A 16084-nucleotide genomic window follows, 5' to 3' on the forward strand; every position below is an offset into this window, starting at 1 on the left:
TATTTATATAAAAAGACTAATAATAGTGTGTTATACATCGATAGCAGCAACAGCTTTTCCAGGTTCTGCAGTCATCTGAACAAAATTATAGACATTCAGCACATTCCATTAAAAAAAAAACAAAGAAAAGAATAATATCCAGAAAACAGCAAAGTTCTGTTGCTGTTGTGGTACCTGGCACCATTTTTTCTATTAGCCTCTTAATCATCATCTGGAAAGAGAACATTCTACAGTAATATCATTAAATGTAGCTCTGATAAAGCACAGTCCCTACTATATATCATAGAGCAGGAACTAGATATTTTACATTCATAGAGGTATGATACAGTACCGTCCTACATCAGTAATACTAGATTCAGTTTTGGTTTGAAATTTACTTTGTCTGCAAATAAGATTGCTACTCCTGTTTTTTTCTGGGCTCCTGTCACATGGAGAATTGTTTTCTATCTTTTCACTTTCAGTCTATGGACTTCTTTTTGCACTAGGCATGTTTCTTGTATACAACATATGTTGGATTTTGCTTCTTATTCCATTTTGCCAGTCTATTTCTCTTGATTGGTGAGTTGAGGCCATTGACATTGCTGGTTATAACTGATATGTACTGACTTATTATTGACATGTATTGGCCTTTTGTTGACTCTTTTTACTTTTTCACCTTGTCCTTTTAATTTCTTGCCTTGCCTATTTGATTTGGTCTGTTGGGCCTCATGGTGTTGTTGCCTTCATTGTCTTTTTCTAGGATCTTGTTTAGAATTCCTTGTAGTGCTGGTTTGGTATTCATGTAGTTTCTCAGGTGTTCTTTGTTGTGGAAGGGTCTTATTTCCCCATCCATTTTGAAAGAGAGTTGTGCTGGATATAAGGGATGATCTCTATTAAATATCCTTAAGTGGTTTAGCTTGCCTTTCAAATTGTGGAGATCTTTTTTTTTTTATTTTTTGTCATTGAGTTTATTGGTATATTTTAGGTATACAGTACAGTTACATTCATCATTGCGATCTTGTACATTTATATGACAGGTCTTGGTTCTCATTTTTTCCCCTTATCCCTGCCCTCCCTTCACCCCTTCAACCTTCCCTGTTTACAAATACTTTATTTCCATTTTTTAATTTTCTCATTTTTTTTCTTTTCCCTTATTACCTTTCCGCTACCCTTCCCACTTCCTGTACACCTTTAGCCCTTTTCTTCTATTTCACATTGTCAATTATACCATTAGGATCTTATGTATAATTACAGTTTTTCACACCAGAGAAACTATTCAGTATTTGTACACGTGTGACTTACTTATTTCACTTAGGAGTATATCCTCAATATGTATCCATTTTCCTATGAATGAGTCTAGTTTCTTATTCTTTATGGCTGAGTAGTATTCCAATTTTATAGAAAAACCACATCTTCTTTATCTAGTCTGTGGAGACCTTTTTGATACCTGATTGTATTATCCAGCCTATTTGCTGTCCTTCTTTGCATAGTTTAAAAGAAATCATTTCCAAGAGTTTGAGAGCCATGTAGGATGAATCAGGACCCGAGCACATGCAGAGACAGCCCTTCCTCTCTTGTTTAGCAGTGTGTTAGAATAGAGAATTGACCTGTAAGCAACTGTCACTAGATTGCTATTTCTGTCAAATTTATAAAGTCATTTTTGGCTTTGTCAAATACTTGCCCAAGATCAGGGTAGTCTGTCTCTGGTGGTTATCCCTTATAGCACAAAGAGGTAAGATTTGGCCAAACAAAGATGATTTGACTTCTGGTTAATTTATTTGTTTGTTCATTCACTAAGCATAGTTATGAAATATCTGTATTACTAATTTTTGGTTTGATTTGATTTTTGTTTTTGAGACAGGGTCTTGCTGTGTAGTGTAGGCTGGCTTAGAACTCACTGTGTAGCTCAGGATTGCCTCAGACTTGGGCAGTCCTCCTGTCTCAGCCTCCCGAGTGCTGGGATTATAGGCATTTATTACTACACATGGCTCTGAACATCTATATTATAGATGTTATAGGTATTATGAATATAGTATAAACAAAATAGATAAGGTCTCAGTTTATGGATATACAAGTAAACAAATCATAAGATCGATTTCAAATAGTTATATATGCTATGGAGATAGTGAAATGGGATGGTGCTAATCAGAAAAACTCTCAGTTAAAGAGGTGACAGTTTAGTGATACCATGAATGATAGGAAGAGACAAATGAAAAGATCTGGAGGAGAAACTGTTCTACAGAGGAACAAGCAAATCCAACGTTCCTGAGGCACACGGGAGCTGAGCACACTCCAATAATAATCTCACTCATAGGGCTGGACTGTGGCTATAACTTCCATGCACATATAACTTGACATGCACATTTAATGCCGTTTTTTCTAGAAAACTTCTGATTTTTATAAGCTTACATTTTTATCCTGTTTGTTCAGATAGTGGTGGGATGTGCGGGGGTGAAGGACCAGAAATGCAAGAGAGTCAGCATATTTCCCTAGGGACAAAGTGTCATCTGAGAACAAAACAAAACATTAGAAATTATGGGTTCCCAAAGGATAAGAATGAGCTTGTCATCCCAAGTGTACATTTCTTCCCTAGATACAGTGACACTCCATAGTAGAAAACCTGTCTGTACTTTAATGGGCATTTGTTATTTTTAAATACTCTAATAGTATAAAATTCTGCTTTGATACATGCCTTCAGCTTTAGACTTAAGACCTTTTGATGGCTGTGGGCAGTGTATTTTCAATAGTACATTGTGTGGTAAATGAGAGTTTTTAACCTAGGTTAATTTAATCGTTCATTTGGCTTGTTCTTTTTTGGTATTTGCAAATATTTGATGTTTTCAGTTTTTGCGTGTGTTTTCCAAATCAATTTAAGATTTTGCCTAAACCCTTAAGTTCCACCTCTGTCCCAGTGATATGTAAAGACTGAAGACTCCTGTATGGCCTGAATGTTTATATCTCCCAAAAGATGCATATCCCAATGTGATAGTATTAGGAGGTGAAGCCATTGGGAATAATTAGGTATTCAGGGGTCTATTCTTGTGAATGGGATTACTGCTATTACAAAAAATTCTCCGCTCCTTTGCTCCTTTCCTCTGTGTGTAGCTGTAAGAGAAATAAGTCAGCTAGCTGTCTCAACCCAGAAGAGGGTGCTCCACAGAACCCAAGCATGCTGTCATGTGATCTCACTTTCTACCCTCCTGAACTGTAAGAAATAAATATTTTCTTACACCACCAGTCTGTGTAATTTGTTACTGCAGCTCATATCCCCTTATCTCTCACTTTACTGTTGTCTCATTGTGCCAAGTACATAACATTCTTGGTATTGTAGCACAGAGATACTGTTATGGCTTGTGTCTAAATGTCTCCCCGGAGCCCCATGTGGTCATAGGTTGGGCTTTTCAGAGCTGGCTTGATCAAGGGTTGTGATGCTGGGAAAAGGATGTGATAATTGGAATTGATTCACAGTGCTATGCTAGGATTAAGGCTGCCCTACCCTGGGTGTGAATGTTACCCAGTCTAAGGGTGAATAGCCTGGTAGGCTATAAGGAACAGAAAGATATTCCCTGGTTGTTACTTATTGCTTGTTGCTTGCTTGCTGCTCTTGTTGTTGCTGCTGCTGCTGCTGCTGCTGCTGCTGCTTGTCTTCTGCTGCTTCCTTCTTATTCTGCAATGCCCTTCTGCCATGCCACACTGCCTTGTAGCCAGCTGATTATAGACTGAAACCTCTACAAACTATAACCCAAAATAAACTTTTCTCCCTTTTACTTTGGGTGTGAGGTATTTTGTCTCGGCATTGAGAAAAGTAGCTGAGACAGGTATAAAGAAATGAATTTGTGGAAGATGACTGGAACATATGCTAGCAGTGTGATTCTAAGTAAGCTGAATTGTAGAAAATAATGCGTACTTAACACTATTTCCATGTGAGTGACATAAGTATATCTGCAAAGGCAAAATATAAGTTAACACTCAAATATCTGTCTTTGTCCTCAGGAGACAACTTCAGCATAGATACTGGCTTATATAGCACAGGACATACTGTTAAGTATAGAATGAACCATGTTATAAAAGAGTAAAAAACTATATTCCCTGCCACAGGTAAATTTCTTTCATTGTTAGCCACAGGATCCAAATCTGTCTACAGATATTTTACCCTACCCACCTGTTACCAATGAGCATGCAGTGTCAGGGCTCCAGTGCCCAGTGTTAATTGACTGGCATTCCAGATATGTGTGCTGGATAACAATACCAGATAAGATACTCTAGGGACTATATTTGAGAAAAAATTACTTCATATTCTTGTACTGCAAGTGCATGCAGGACTTCTATATTACTATCAAAGAAAATATAAGCTTGTATATTCATAAAATATATTATGAAGTTGGTAAAATGGAACTTAAAGTTGTTTTTCTTATTTGAGATGGGTTTTAAGACCCTGTGTTTACAGACTTGCCAGACATGGTATATTTAATTCAACCCATCCTTATAAACAAATAAATGGCTTAAAAAATTCCCAGCTAGGTAATTTTATCCCAAACGTGCACTTCATTTCAAAGGCCACTTAGCCTTGCCCTGAACGAGCTCTGAAAACTGTGTATAATAAAAACTTTTCTGTCTATTACATATATCTTCTAAATAGCATAATGTGAACCCCCTTCCCCTGGAATTACAGATCAAACCCAGTGATTTGATCTAAGTTACATCTCCCAGCTTCTGTCCCTTTTAAAATTTGAGACAGGGGCTCACCAGGTGGGACTTGAACTTGCAGTCCTGCCTCCCTTAGTGCTAGGATTACAGATCTGTGCCACTGTACCCAGCTGATTTGAAATTTTTATATAAAGATGTATATATTCCTTTTTTGTTCATCTATGTGAACAGATTTCACGTATGTAAATTTTTTAATTACTAAAATATCTTCATATCTACAAGTTTCAATTCACATGTGACATATTTTGTACAGCAATTGGGCTTCTGAAAAGTGTGAGACTCTTTATAAGCTAAATTATTTTTAGATAGTCTTGAGAGACCTCTAAGAAAATGAATAATCATACCTCATTCTTTTATGATTCTAGTGATCTCTTTTTCGCATTTTCTTAAAGCAGCATATATCTGTGTATAATTTGTAAGGCTTGGTACAAAAGGTCTCTGAGCCTGAAACTCCAGAGTATCCCTGCAGAGTATCCAGAGTAACTTTTCTGTGGGAAATACCAGGAAAAGAATGGTATGACAGCAAATACGTGCTAAACATTTTATGTAGTGTAGCTATTACATCGGGACCTGAGATAATTAATGAACATAAAGGAGGAAAGGTTTATTTTGGCTTACAATATCAAAAGTTTCAGTCCATGGTCCCTTAGCCCTATTGCTTTAGATTATAGTGGCTCATTACCCCATGGTGGAGGCACACAGAGAAGGAATGCTGTTCACCTCATGGTAGATGGGAAGGAAGAGCTTAGGTCCTAATAACTCCTTGAAGAGCACCCCCGATGTCCTGACTTCTTCCAAGAGGCCTATCTCCTAAAGTTTCCTCCACTTCCCAGTATCATTATGGCTGGTGGACCAAACTTTTGACATATAGATCTTTGGCAGTGGGGGGGGATGTCAAGATGTAGCAATGTTTTATGTTTCCAGACTTTGTATAAATGTGTGCATAATAAAAACTTTTCTGTATATTACATATATCTTCTAAATAGCATAATGTGAGCCTCCTCCCCCCCAGAATTACAGATAAAACCCAGTGATTTGATCTAAGTTACATCTCCCAGCTTCCACCCCTTTTTAAATTTGAGAAACCATTACCTGATGAAGAATCATTTTAAAAATCTGTGGATTGTTCAACATTATGGATTTTTAGCCTAAACAACAGAGGAACTTTGGGGGAAGACCTGTGACTCCCCACCATTTTGGAGAAGGGCAGAGAATGAAACCTTTATTTATTGAACATCAGACATTGTTTCAAATACAAAATGCTTCCCAGTCCTCACAAAAAGGGGCTTGGGTGAAAGACTTGTGCCCTACCATTATGGAGATGGGGAAGGAAGGAAAACATTATTCATTGAACATCATACAGTATTTCAGATAGAGAGGGCTTCCCAATCCTCACAAATCCCACAAAAGAAATACGCTCTCTTTGAATAAGGAAGTTGAAGCTTGGAGAGAACTCATTTGCTCTGGGTCACACAGATCCGATAGTAAATGGATTCATGCCCAATGTGCTTGAATCCAGAGTCAAGTGGAAGAATCAGACTTATATCTGAGTAGCTCCTGCAACAAAAGCAGGACCAATAGTTCTCGCTTTATAAGCACTGTCATATAAAGCTAAGGAGGTTAATTTCTCAGAATGATCTCCAGGTACTTTCTTATAATAAGCACTGTTCCTAAAATGAAACAAAATACCTACTAAAAGCATAGCTTTACTGAAATACAGTTTACATGCCATAATGTTCACCTGTTCTTATATAGAACTACAAAGTACCTTAGAGGGTAGCAAGTTCTCTGATACTGGAAATGTTTGTGTAGAAAAGCCTGGAAAATCTCCTATTTTATAGCGAAGGAACATTCTATTTCTGTCTCTGAAAGTTATGCTAAGTGGCCATTCAAGTGTTTTAAATTTTGATGGGCTTCAGATAAAGTTTCAAAAGGTGTTATAATTGTGCTTGCCACCTTAATTTTGTATCAAACAGATGAGCTACTTTGTAGAAATTTTTAACAGTTCAGATGCCTATGCAAGGGCCATACCCAGGGCCAGCTAAAGCAGCACCTCTTACAAGGCCTACCATTGAGTGCTTTTCTGGGGTACAGCTGCTATTCTCGGGTACAGTTGCACTGGAAATCACTTTCCTCGGCCTAGGAGAAACAAGTACTCTGAAGAAGGCCATGAAGGGTCAAAGGCCTAAATCTACCCTGTCTCATCAGCTGCCCCAGTTCCTGCCTGTTGCTGCTTCTCTGAGCCCTAATGGATAATCAGCCACATCCAAGTGACTTCTAGTTTGGCGGCCACCACAGCTGTCCCATGTCCAGCTCTTTCAAGACATCTGAGACTTGTTGGCAGTTAACCAGAGACAGTTTGTTTTATGACCTTATAACCAGATAAACTTTGTTTGTGTCTCTTTCGTGGCTTCCAGACATGTCTGCAGAGCTTTAGGACTGAAAGTTCCTTGAGAAAAGAACTAATGTAAACTCCATCATCATATCTGATCATCATACCTGCTTTTACAACAATTATTCTACTTTATCAAAGAGTTGTATGTATTTGTTCTTCACTTGGGCAGGTCACTTACTACATATATGCCTATTATCAGAGGATCAGTGGTTCCTCTTTTGTCTTCTTTGTGCAAGCTGTACAGTTAACTGATTACAGGGGTAACCAGTAAAAATCTATCTGGGGAGGCTGAGGTGTCAAAACTGATGACTTGAAGGATTCTGTAAAATCTCTCTGAGCCTCAGTTTCTTTGTCTATAAAATGTGACCAACAGTTTGTAGCCTTACAGTGTCACTAAGAATCCAGCTAAATAATGTGTGGTAATGCCTTACAACTATATGCTTATTGCACTGCTTTTATGTGCTGAGCATTGTATTAGTCCTTGGAAAAAGCCATGCCTAAGCTATCTCCTTCTGTTCTGCAAAAGCTTACAGCTTAGTGAAGAGAGTTAAAACCAGGTAAAAGACTAGAAGAGCACAGGTGCACAGGGTACTTACTCTGGGAGCATGAGGGAAAGATCAGGATGGGGTTACTGGCATAAAGATTTAGAGAATGCTTGTACACACACTGATGGCAGACAAAGACAGGAAGTGAACAAGTTTAATCTGAGAAAGCTGGATACTTGAGGCAGAGGAAGTCCAGTGGGCAAAGATTTGTAGATGAGAATCTAGAAGAGAGATGCTGTGATGTTAATGGTCTTTTATTTAATTATTGCTTTCCCTTGGGAGATAAGCATTTGTATTGGGCAGGGACTAACTCATAGAATTCAAAGGGTGGAGAAGGTGAAAGATGTAGATCAAAGCAGTCATCTTGTTTTCTTTGTCCAGTTTTGTGCAAGATATGGAAGAGGAATTAACCCAAGTGATTTTATGTACATCATCAAAACCCGTGGATAGGGCTAGGGATTTATCTCAGTGGTTCTGCCACCTTCCTCGCAAACGCAAGATCCCAAATTTAATCCCTGGTACCAAAAAAAAAAAAAAAAGGATAAACATAACCCCTTGTCCAGGACGGGTATAATGTACATGTGTTTGTGTTTAACATTGGGGTGGACTTTAAGCATGTTTAGAAAGTAAATTGTCAGAGGAAGCAGCCTGGTTTTATCAAGGAAACCTTCATAGTTCAGGAGGTCTGAATTGTATTTAAACTAAAGAGGTGATCTATTGACCATGCAGAGCAGAGCCAGAGCTTCTCTTGAGCAGCACAATAATTTTCTGTGTCAATCGCATTTTTTCAAACCAACAAAACTATAGCAGCAGCATTGCTTCAAAACTATTCTCAGCCTTAGTAGATGTCTCAAGGATAGGTCTCATCTTCAGCCTGTTTCCTTTGTAATTGCAACATCTTGGAAATCAGGAGTCACAAAGCCATGTGTCCAGTAGTGATGTCAGCTCCTTTGTAGTGGTGAGTGGAGTCAAGAAGTGGGTAGAGTGGGTAAGAGGTACGTAACTCTTGTGCTGTTGGCTTAAATTGTCTGCTGTAAGTTGTTGAGTGTCTGATAATAGCCAGACTTCCCCAAGGTTGTGAAACAAATTATGCTCATACATTTCTAGCCCAGCAAATCCTATCAGAAGACCAAATGGTTTCATCAAAAGCTGTGATAACCATGGGTCTGTTCTGCTGCTTGCTTTGTCAGCATGCAGCACTGGGCATGAGAGTCTGCAGGGCTTTCCCGAGACAGCTTGAGTTCCCAGCTATCTCTCTGAACTCTGATTGCCTGTGTACTGTAAGTATAAGGAGGAGAGGTGCTGAGTGGAAAGAGCTCTAAAGAGGCAGCCAGGGAGCCAAGTTTCAGTTCCTGCCCTGCCTCTAACTGGCAGCCCAGTCACCGTTATTGGGCCATCATTTCTGTCCTGTAAAAGAAGACTGGGGTCAGATCATTTCTGAAATTCTGTCTAGATATAAGCTAGCAGGAATCCATCTTGGTGTCCTTACTGTAACTGTGTCATTGCTTATCTCTGACTGTCCTCATCCCTGCCCCACCCTTTCACTCCCCCTTTCTCCTTACCTCCCTTGCCACCTACCCAGCCCCTGCCAGACTCCAGTCTTTCATGGATGCCTCTGTGGATCTGGAAAGAATCCTTTTTGGTGCCGGCCAGGGCTCAGTTACCAGACAGACTGACTAAACATGTATATAGGGCACCTGGAAAGCAGAGATGCCACTAGAAAATGATTTTAAACAAATCTGATATTCACTGCAAACAAAGAAGTTTATATTGACTGCCTAGTCAAAGCAGTCATGCGAGCAAAAGCAGCCTTTGCTGGACCTCTTTATACTTACTTTGTGGTTTATTATTTTTGTTTAATTTCAGTTTGTAATCTCTTGCGCACTTGGGACCTTCAATGGCTTCGTTTTTCCTCCCTCTACTTCTCTGACTCAGTTATTTCACCAAAGCCCCACAGAGACAGGAACAAACCAGAGACACATACATCTCTTATTGCATGGTTCACTTTACACATCATGTCACATGGCTCTTCACTTCATTTTGCACTACGAGCACTTCTGTATTGGATGTAAAGATCCTGGGGAAGAGGCAACAAGGAAGAGAAAAGTGACCAGTAGTGTGGGGCACATTTGACCTCTCCCAGGGTTTATTATTTACTTGAGAGCTGTGTTTTCTTCACAATAATTAAATGTCAGAAAAAGCCCTAAATATTTGAAGGCATGATGAAAATTCAGAGGCAGAGGGAGTCTGGAAGATGCTTCTGCCGAAGGGACCATGAAGGGAAGGTGCTGGAAAGTTGGACCATACTGATAAAATGTGCATATCTGAATGGCCTGTTTGTTTTCAAGCTCAGGATCCCATGATTGTGAACTGTTTGCTACTATTTTATCAGAACTGCCCCAAACCAGTTTCTCCCAGACTCAGGCATTCGGTGTTATATCTCTCTCTTGCCCTGCCTTTAGTCCTTGGAGCCTGACCCTTTTGATAAGATGCTGTAGCCAATGAAAAAGAAATGACTGAGTTGAGTCTTCTGTGCCCATAGAATAAGAGGACCTTTTTCTAATGGGCTCTCTCTGTGTAATTGCCATTCAGGGGAACATCTGGCTTTTGCATAGGCCCCGTGTAACTACCAGTTCTTACTTTTATACTCTGGATAAGCCTGTGTTATTATCCTCAGTTAAACACATTAAAAGTCCCAAGTGCTGAGATAAATGTGTATATGTATGGAGTCACCACAACCACTCAGGAAAATGCTATTGTCCCACCTTAAGATAACAAAGAAACAGAGGTAAAGGAACCCACCTGAAGCCACATAGCTAATAAATGGCAGGTCTAGGATTTCTACCCTGGACCATGTGACTCTGAGCCCCACATTCTTTTATAGTGTAAGTTCAGATAAGAGCAGTGTTGTAGTCAGCAGGATTTGACAAGAGAATACATTTACTACAAGACATATAGTTTATAGGATTAATTACCAAAAAAGTCAAATGCAAAGGAGTACAAGAGATTAACCTCACATCAGGGCCTAAAGAATTCCACTGAGGTCCTGGACGCCAGAAATTTCCCACACAATGTCTAGCTAAAGGCTTAGAGTCCAAGGCAATGTCCTCCACTATTCTACCCAGTGGCCTAGAGCCCATGGCAATGCCTCAGGCTAATGGTGGAAGCCAGAAATCCTATGCTAAGGAGATGAAGGATTTGTGCCAACAAGCTGAGGCTTCCCACATTGGAGCGAGGAAGTAATGCTCACGATGAATATCAGAGTTCCCCTGATGAAAACAGCAGCATTTCCGACTACTACAGCAAAGCCCCAAGCTCCTTCTCTGTCAAGATCAGCCTGCTTCACATGAGGAAAACCATCCACAGCAAGCTTCTCCTAGAAAATCAACTGGCCAACATCTTCCCCTCCAGTTCTCTTTTAGGGCTACTGGTAATAATCCTCAGGTGGATCCTCCACACCCAGACTACACTGATTCAGTTCATCCGGGCTTACAAAATTGATCATTAGTTAATCCACTACAAGGAGATAGGGGTTGCATGAGGAAACTCGTAGCACTCTTTGTTTGAGTGGACGAAAAACTGATGTCGAGTTTCCTTCCATTGTGATAAAATTGTTTAAATGGTTAGCAAGAAAAAATTTCAGAAAATGCCTCCCCTCAAAAACACTGACTAACATCTGTTCTCTGTAATGCCATCTTCTTCTTAATTCACTTCATCCTTTTCCCCCCAATTCTTGACCAAAATAAAAGTTGGCTGTTATGAATACCTTGTCAGTGAGATTGACAGTGTCACATTGCCACATGTAATTTCCAGTCAAGTGACACTATTCTTACTGATGAAAGAGAAGGCAGGACTAGCAGAAAGGAAGATCTTGGGTATTTTATCTCCACACTCTGTAAGCATGCACAGTTTTGCACCCTGGAGTGGGTCTTTTCCGGATTCCAGTACAACTGGTTGGTGTAGGCCGGATAATTTCCTTCAGAAAGTTAAACATTTCTGCTGCTGCATTACCACACTTACTTTCTGGGGTGTTTGCTGATGTTTGTAACTGTAGTAATAACTATGATTCCATAAGAAGGAATCACTTATGAACATTTCAGTCATTTTCGCTTGAATGGAGCTCTTAAGACTAATTGCGTATCTTGAATTAAGACCCGAAATTTTACAGTCATTTCTGATTGAATTGATTTCTTCTAAATCATATGTATGCTTTTAAGATTTTCTTGATAACTGGAGTACATAATATCCACATGTCATTTATTTCTTGATTCTAGTAGTTTGGGAGACGCCTTTTACTCATTGTTTTTGCCCTGATGAATAAATACCCTCATCCCTGAATTCCTTGTTTGGCCTGAGACTACTCAGGAGTCCTCCCTACTCAGGAGGTGGTCCTGTTGCTGTGATTCCATGGACACTCCAGAAATGCTGGGGCCTCAAGAACTGAAGTGCATGGAGCAGTGTGGCCAGCTACTAGGCTAATTGTAGAGATCCTTTGAGCCCCTTGAAAGGCTCTTTTGCCCTCCTCTTCAGTACTGCTGCAAAGCCACAAGCATTTTCCCCTTAGTGCTGCTCCTTCAAGAGCCCCGAGTCAGTAGCAGCTTGGGTGGCAGGTGTAAGTAACCATCCAACACTGGTGAATTCAAGAAAGTTGGACCTTGTGGTTCTTTGGGGGAGTTAAGGGGCATCTTGTAGCTTAATAGACAACAAACCATTTTAAAGATATCAGCTACCCACTGGCCAGATTCCTGGCTGTGCCTTTTCAGGTCAAGCCAAGGGAAAGGAAGCAGGTAATGAAATGAGCTTGCTTGTTTTCTTCCGTAAAATGACTCTACAGAAATATAAAAGAAGAGTGGAAGGATCTGAACTCATTGAATTAACCAGTTCTTCCTTCTGCTCAGGTTGTGTTTCATTTGCCTCTTGCTGGTTTATTCTACCTGGGGCCTTCTCTACCTAGGGCTCTGTTTGCCCCTCGGCACTGTACAGGTCTCATGACTAGGTGCTATAAGCTGCAGGGAAAAACGAACAGCTTAGCATCCTCATTCTAGAATCATGATTTAATAGACAGGTAGCCTTGCTGTTGTGATTCTGTCTACAGCTGCCTTACTTGATTGCAGGCAAATTTTTACATGGAAACATTTCATTTGGAGATTATAGTGACTCTTTATGAAGGAAGGGTAGTTTAAATATTTAGTTGTAAAAACAGAGAACTTGTGAGGAAATGTCATGGTGCCCTTCAAGTTACAGTATTTCAGCACACATGAAGGAAGCATTTGTCATATTAAATTTTTACCTGTCATTTGGCATATAAAATACTGGGGAGAAACTTTCCATGAAGTCATTGTGCTGCATGGGTCAAAAACCCATTTCCGTGTGCTAAGTCATCAGTAATATTTTTAATAGAACTATTTCTCTTTTAAATGTATCATTTCCACGTTTCCGTCTAAGAATTCATACAGAAATTTCTGGATAACATGTTTTGGACTTTGTGGTCTAATATTCACTCAAAAACAAGACCAAAAATGGATTGTTTGGTTTTTTTTTTGTTTCCTTCTCACCATGTTATTGTTTACATATCTTCAGGTTAAATACAAAAATGTCATCTTTAGTATTAATAATGTTTTTTGGAAAATATGGGTTTGGGTCTGCAGCCAGATGGGCCTCCTGAAATTTTATCCCAGAGTTAGATATACCAACTCATCCTTTCTTTTTTTTTCCTGGTACAGCAGGACTACAGAAGCTGGCCACCTTCGGGGAAAAGCTATCTACCACTCATAGGAGAGGAGGCCAGAGTTCCTCACTTCTGCAGGCCAGCTGGCCCCAAAGAGAAAATGAGGAGGAGGATTCGGGTAGGAAGCTAGGCCAAGTGAATTCATTCTTTCTTTCTTTCTTTCTTTCTTTCTTTCTTTCTTTCTTTCTTTCTTTCTTTCTTCTGGTACTGGGGATCAAACTCGGGACTTTGTGTTTGCAAGGCAGGCGGCAGAACCACTGAGCTAAATCCCCAGCCCCCAAGTGAATTCTTTAGGGAGTTCCTTCCAGATGGTACAGCAAGAGGAGAGCAATTACCCTCTGGACTCAATACCTGCCAAGGTAAAGGTGACCTGGGCCCTGGTTACCTTCATTGGGGAGGGAAGACAGGTGTCAGGACAGCCATGATCTAACCCCAGTTTTCTTTTTTGTTGGGGAGGGTACTGGGGATAGAGCTCAAGTCCTGTGTTTGCGAGGCGGGCGGTGGCACCACTGAGCTAAATCTCCAGGGCTGTGAGTGTGCAGAGGGTGCACACTTTATGCAGTAGCCATGGTAGTCTCTGGTGTTTTGACTGTCATCCATCACATTTCACTTCTGACCTCCTTTCAACACCTGAAACGCCTTTAAAAAACCAATCCTTATTTGACTAAAACAGAACTTGAGCACCTGTTCATACGATGCCCAAAAGCATTGCCTGCCAGACATGTGGTGAGCATGACATAGCCCAAAGTTGAATTTTACTCTAAATACAAGCAGAATGCATTGCATGACAGCAGTCCGCTCAAGCAGAAGCAAGTGCATTTCAGCTGCTGAAGAGCAGGACAAAGCAGAGCACTGTCATCATTGCAGTGAGGCTCGGTATTATTACCATTGCTGATGGCTTAACTTTGGAAGATCATTTGTAGTGCTTTGCCCACAGAACCCACAATCCTGCTCCATCCTACCTATGTTTTTTTGTTTTCAACTTTTTTGTTTTCCAACTTTGTGCCCTGTCCAAAGAACAGAGTTTTACAGAATTTAAAATAGACCATGATTGGCCAGGTGTGTTCTTGCCCATGGCACCTGTCCTTTTTTTGGTGCTCTCAGCCATACTGTTGGGAGCTCATTGTCACCTAGAAACTGGGGGTGGCCTTCTAAGCACCTGCCTTGCCTGTGTGTGGTGCCAAATTGTGATAGCTAGTCTGTGTTGTCCTCAGATGGGCTTAGGGATAAGACCGGCCCATGTGCATGCATTTGTAGTAGGCACTGGGTAAGAAATGCAGTAAGAACTCCAGAAAATAAGGGTCACAACTCTAACCTGCTGAGTCATCACGACTCAGCCTCACTGGCTAATGCTTCCAAGCTGCATTTAGTTTGCTTTTCCTGCTTATTTCATTCCAGCTTTTCAGCAGCTCTTTTTTTGCAGTTTATAGGGTAGAAAGGGAGTAGGTGTGCGTAGAGCCCAGCGATCTGAATTACACTGTGTACTTCAGCTCATCTTAATTCAAGTGGTACTTTATAAGAAACCCCAGAGCGGATAAATCAGTCTCCTCCAAACAAATGCGCTAGCATTTATTCATACAGGGAGGGTGTTGTGATTTGTCATGTTGAACACAAGGGATCCAAAGGGGCTTCCCATCAATCTTTCTAGACTGGGCTTGCTGTCTTCCACTGTACCTTTCTGCCTGAGTGCCAGCAGCCTTCACTTCCTTTTGTTCCTCATCACCAGGGATGTGCATGAACAAAGAAAATAAACACCGAAGAACAGAAAAGTATTACATGAAATTCTGTTTTGGAGTTTGAAAGCTAAATATTTGCAGGCCAGAGAACATACACCCTTCTTTCTTTGCTCCCTTGGCCTAAACTAACCTCACTCTTCTACCACCTAGTTAAAATTATTTTGTTGTTGCTGTTAATCTTAAACTTTTTTCTCTTTCCCTCCTTTCAAGCATTTTAATCTTTTCCATCTCTGAATCAGTTTCTGACCTTATGAGATCACTTTTTCTCTTGAACAGTTAAATTCATTAAAAATGAGCACAACACCATTCATGATCATAATTTACAGGAGGAATGAAGGAGGAAAAGACTGTTAGAGCGCTATAAAGTAAAACAAAAAAATGTGAAGCCTCTATAAGGTGAATCACAAGACATTAAAGCTCTACAAGGTGAATCAAAATAGTACAGCATCAAAGGATCTTAGCAATCTTAACCTGAACGTTTTTCCTTAAATGTATTACATACTTGAACTTACTATTTAAAATGCACTTAGCTCATGTTGTTGCTCAACTCATGATTGCCTTCTTAAAAGTGCAAATACTGTATAAATAAAAATGTTTATAATGTAACCAAAGTCCTCAACAAAGGAAATACTAAGTGAACTCTTATTGTTGTGATTTGAAGCTTATTCTACAAACATTTTATTTTTATATATTTTTTTTTCCTCATTGAATTTATTGGTACATTTTAGGTATACAGTACAGTTACATTCATTATTGGGATCTTGTACCTTTACATGACAGGTCTTGGTTCTCATTTTTTCCCCTTATCCCTGCCCTCCCTTCACCCCTCCTCCCATCCCCCTTTACAAACACTTCATTTCCATTTTACAAACATTTATAGCATATCTTTTGTATACTGGCAGCTAGAATCTGTTAGGTGACAAACACATAAAGATCAGAAAGGCAGTCTCTCTTCAGAAATAATATATAGTCTGCTGGGTAAATAATAATTGTA

General features: G+C 39.9%; 1 protein-coding gene across 6 annotated transcripts in view; it reads left to right on the forward strand.

The window, feature by feature from the left end:
- The window catches only part of Lrrc8d (leucine rich repeat containing 8 VRAC subunit D), a 120469-nt gene that overhangs the window by 70378 nt on the left and 34007 nt on the right, over positions 1 to 16084 (forward strand). The window contains exon 2 of one of the 6 annotated variants that reach the window (XR_004515030.1): positions 13350 to 13466. The exons of the other annotated variants lie outside the window; for them this stretch is intronic. The gene's annotated coding sequence lies outside the window, so the exon portion shown is untranslated. Of the gene's footprint in view, positions 1 to 13349; positions 13467 to 16084 lie in introns of those variants that run through there. 6 annotated transcript variants of the gene reach the window in all.

The sequence above is a fragment of the Fukomys damarensis genome, unplaced genomic scaffold (assembly GCF_012274545.1).
Source record: "Fukomys damarensis isolate Sample0158 unplaced genomic scaffold, DMR_v1.0_HiC HiC_scaffold_33, whole genome shotgun sequence".
NCBI classification, from domain to species: Eukaryota; Metazoa; Chordata; class Mammalia; order Rodentia; family Bathyergidae; genus Fukomys; species Fukomys damarensis.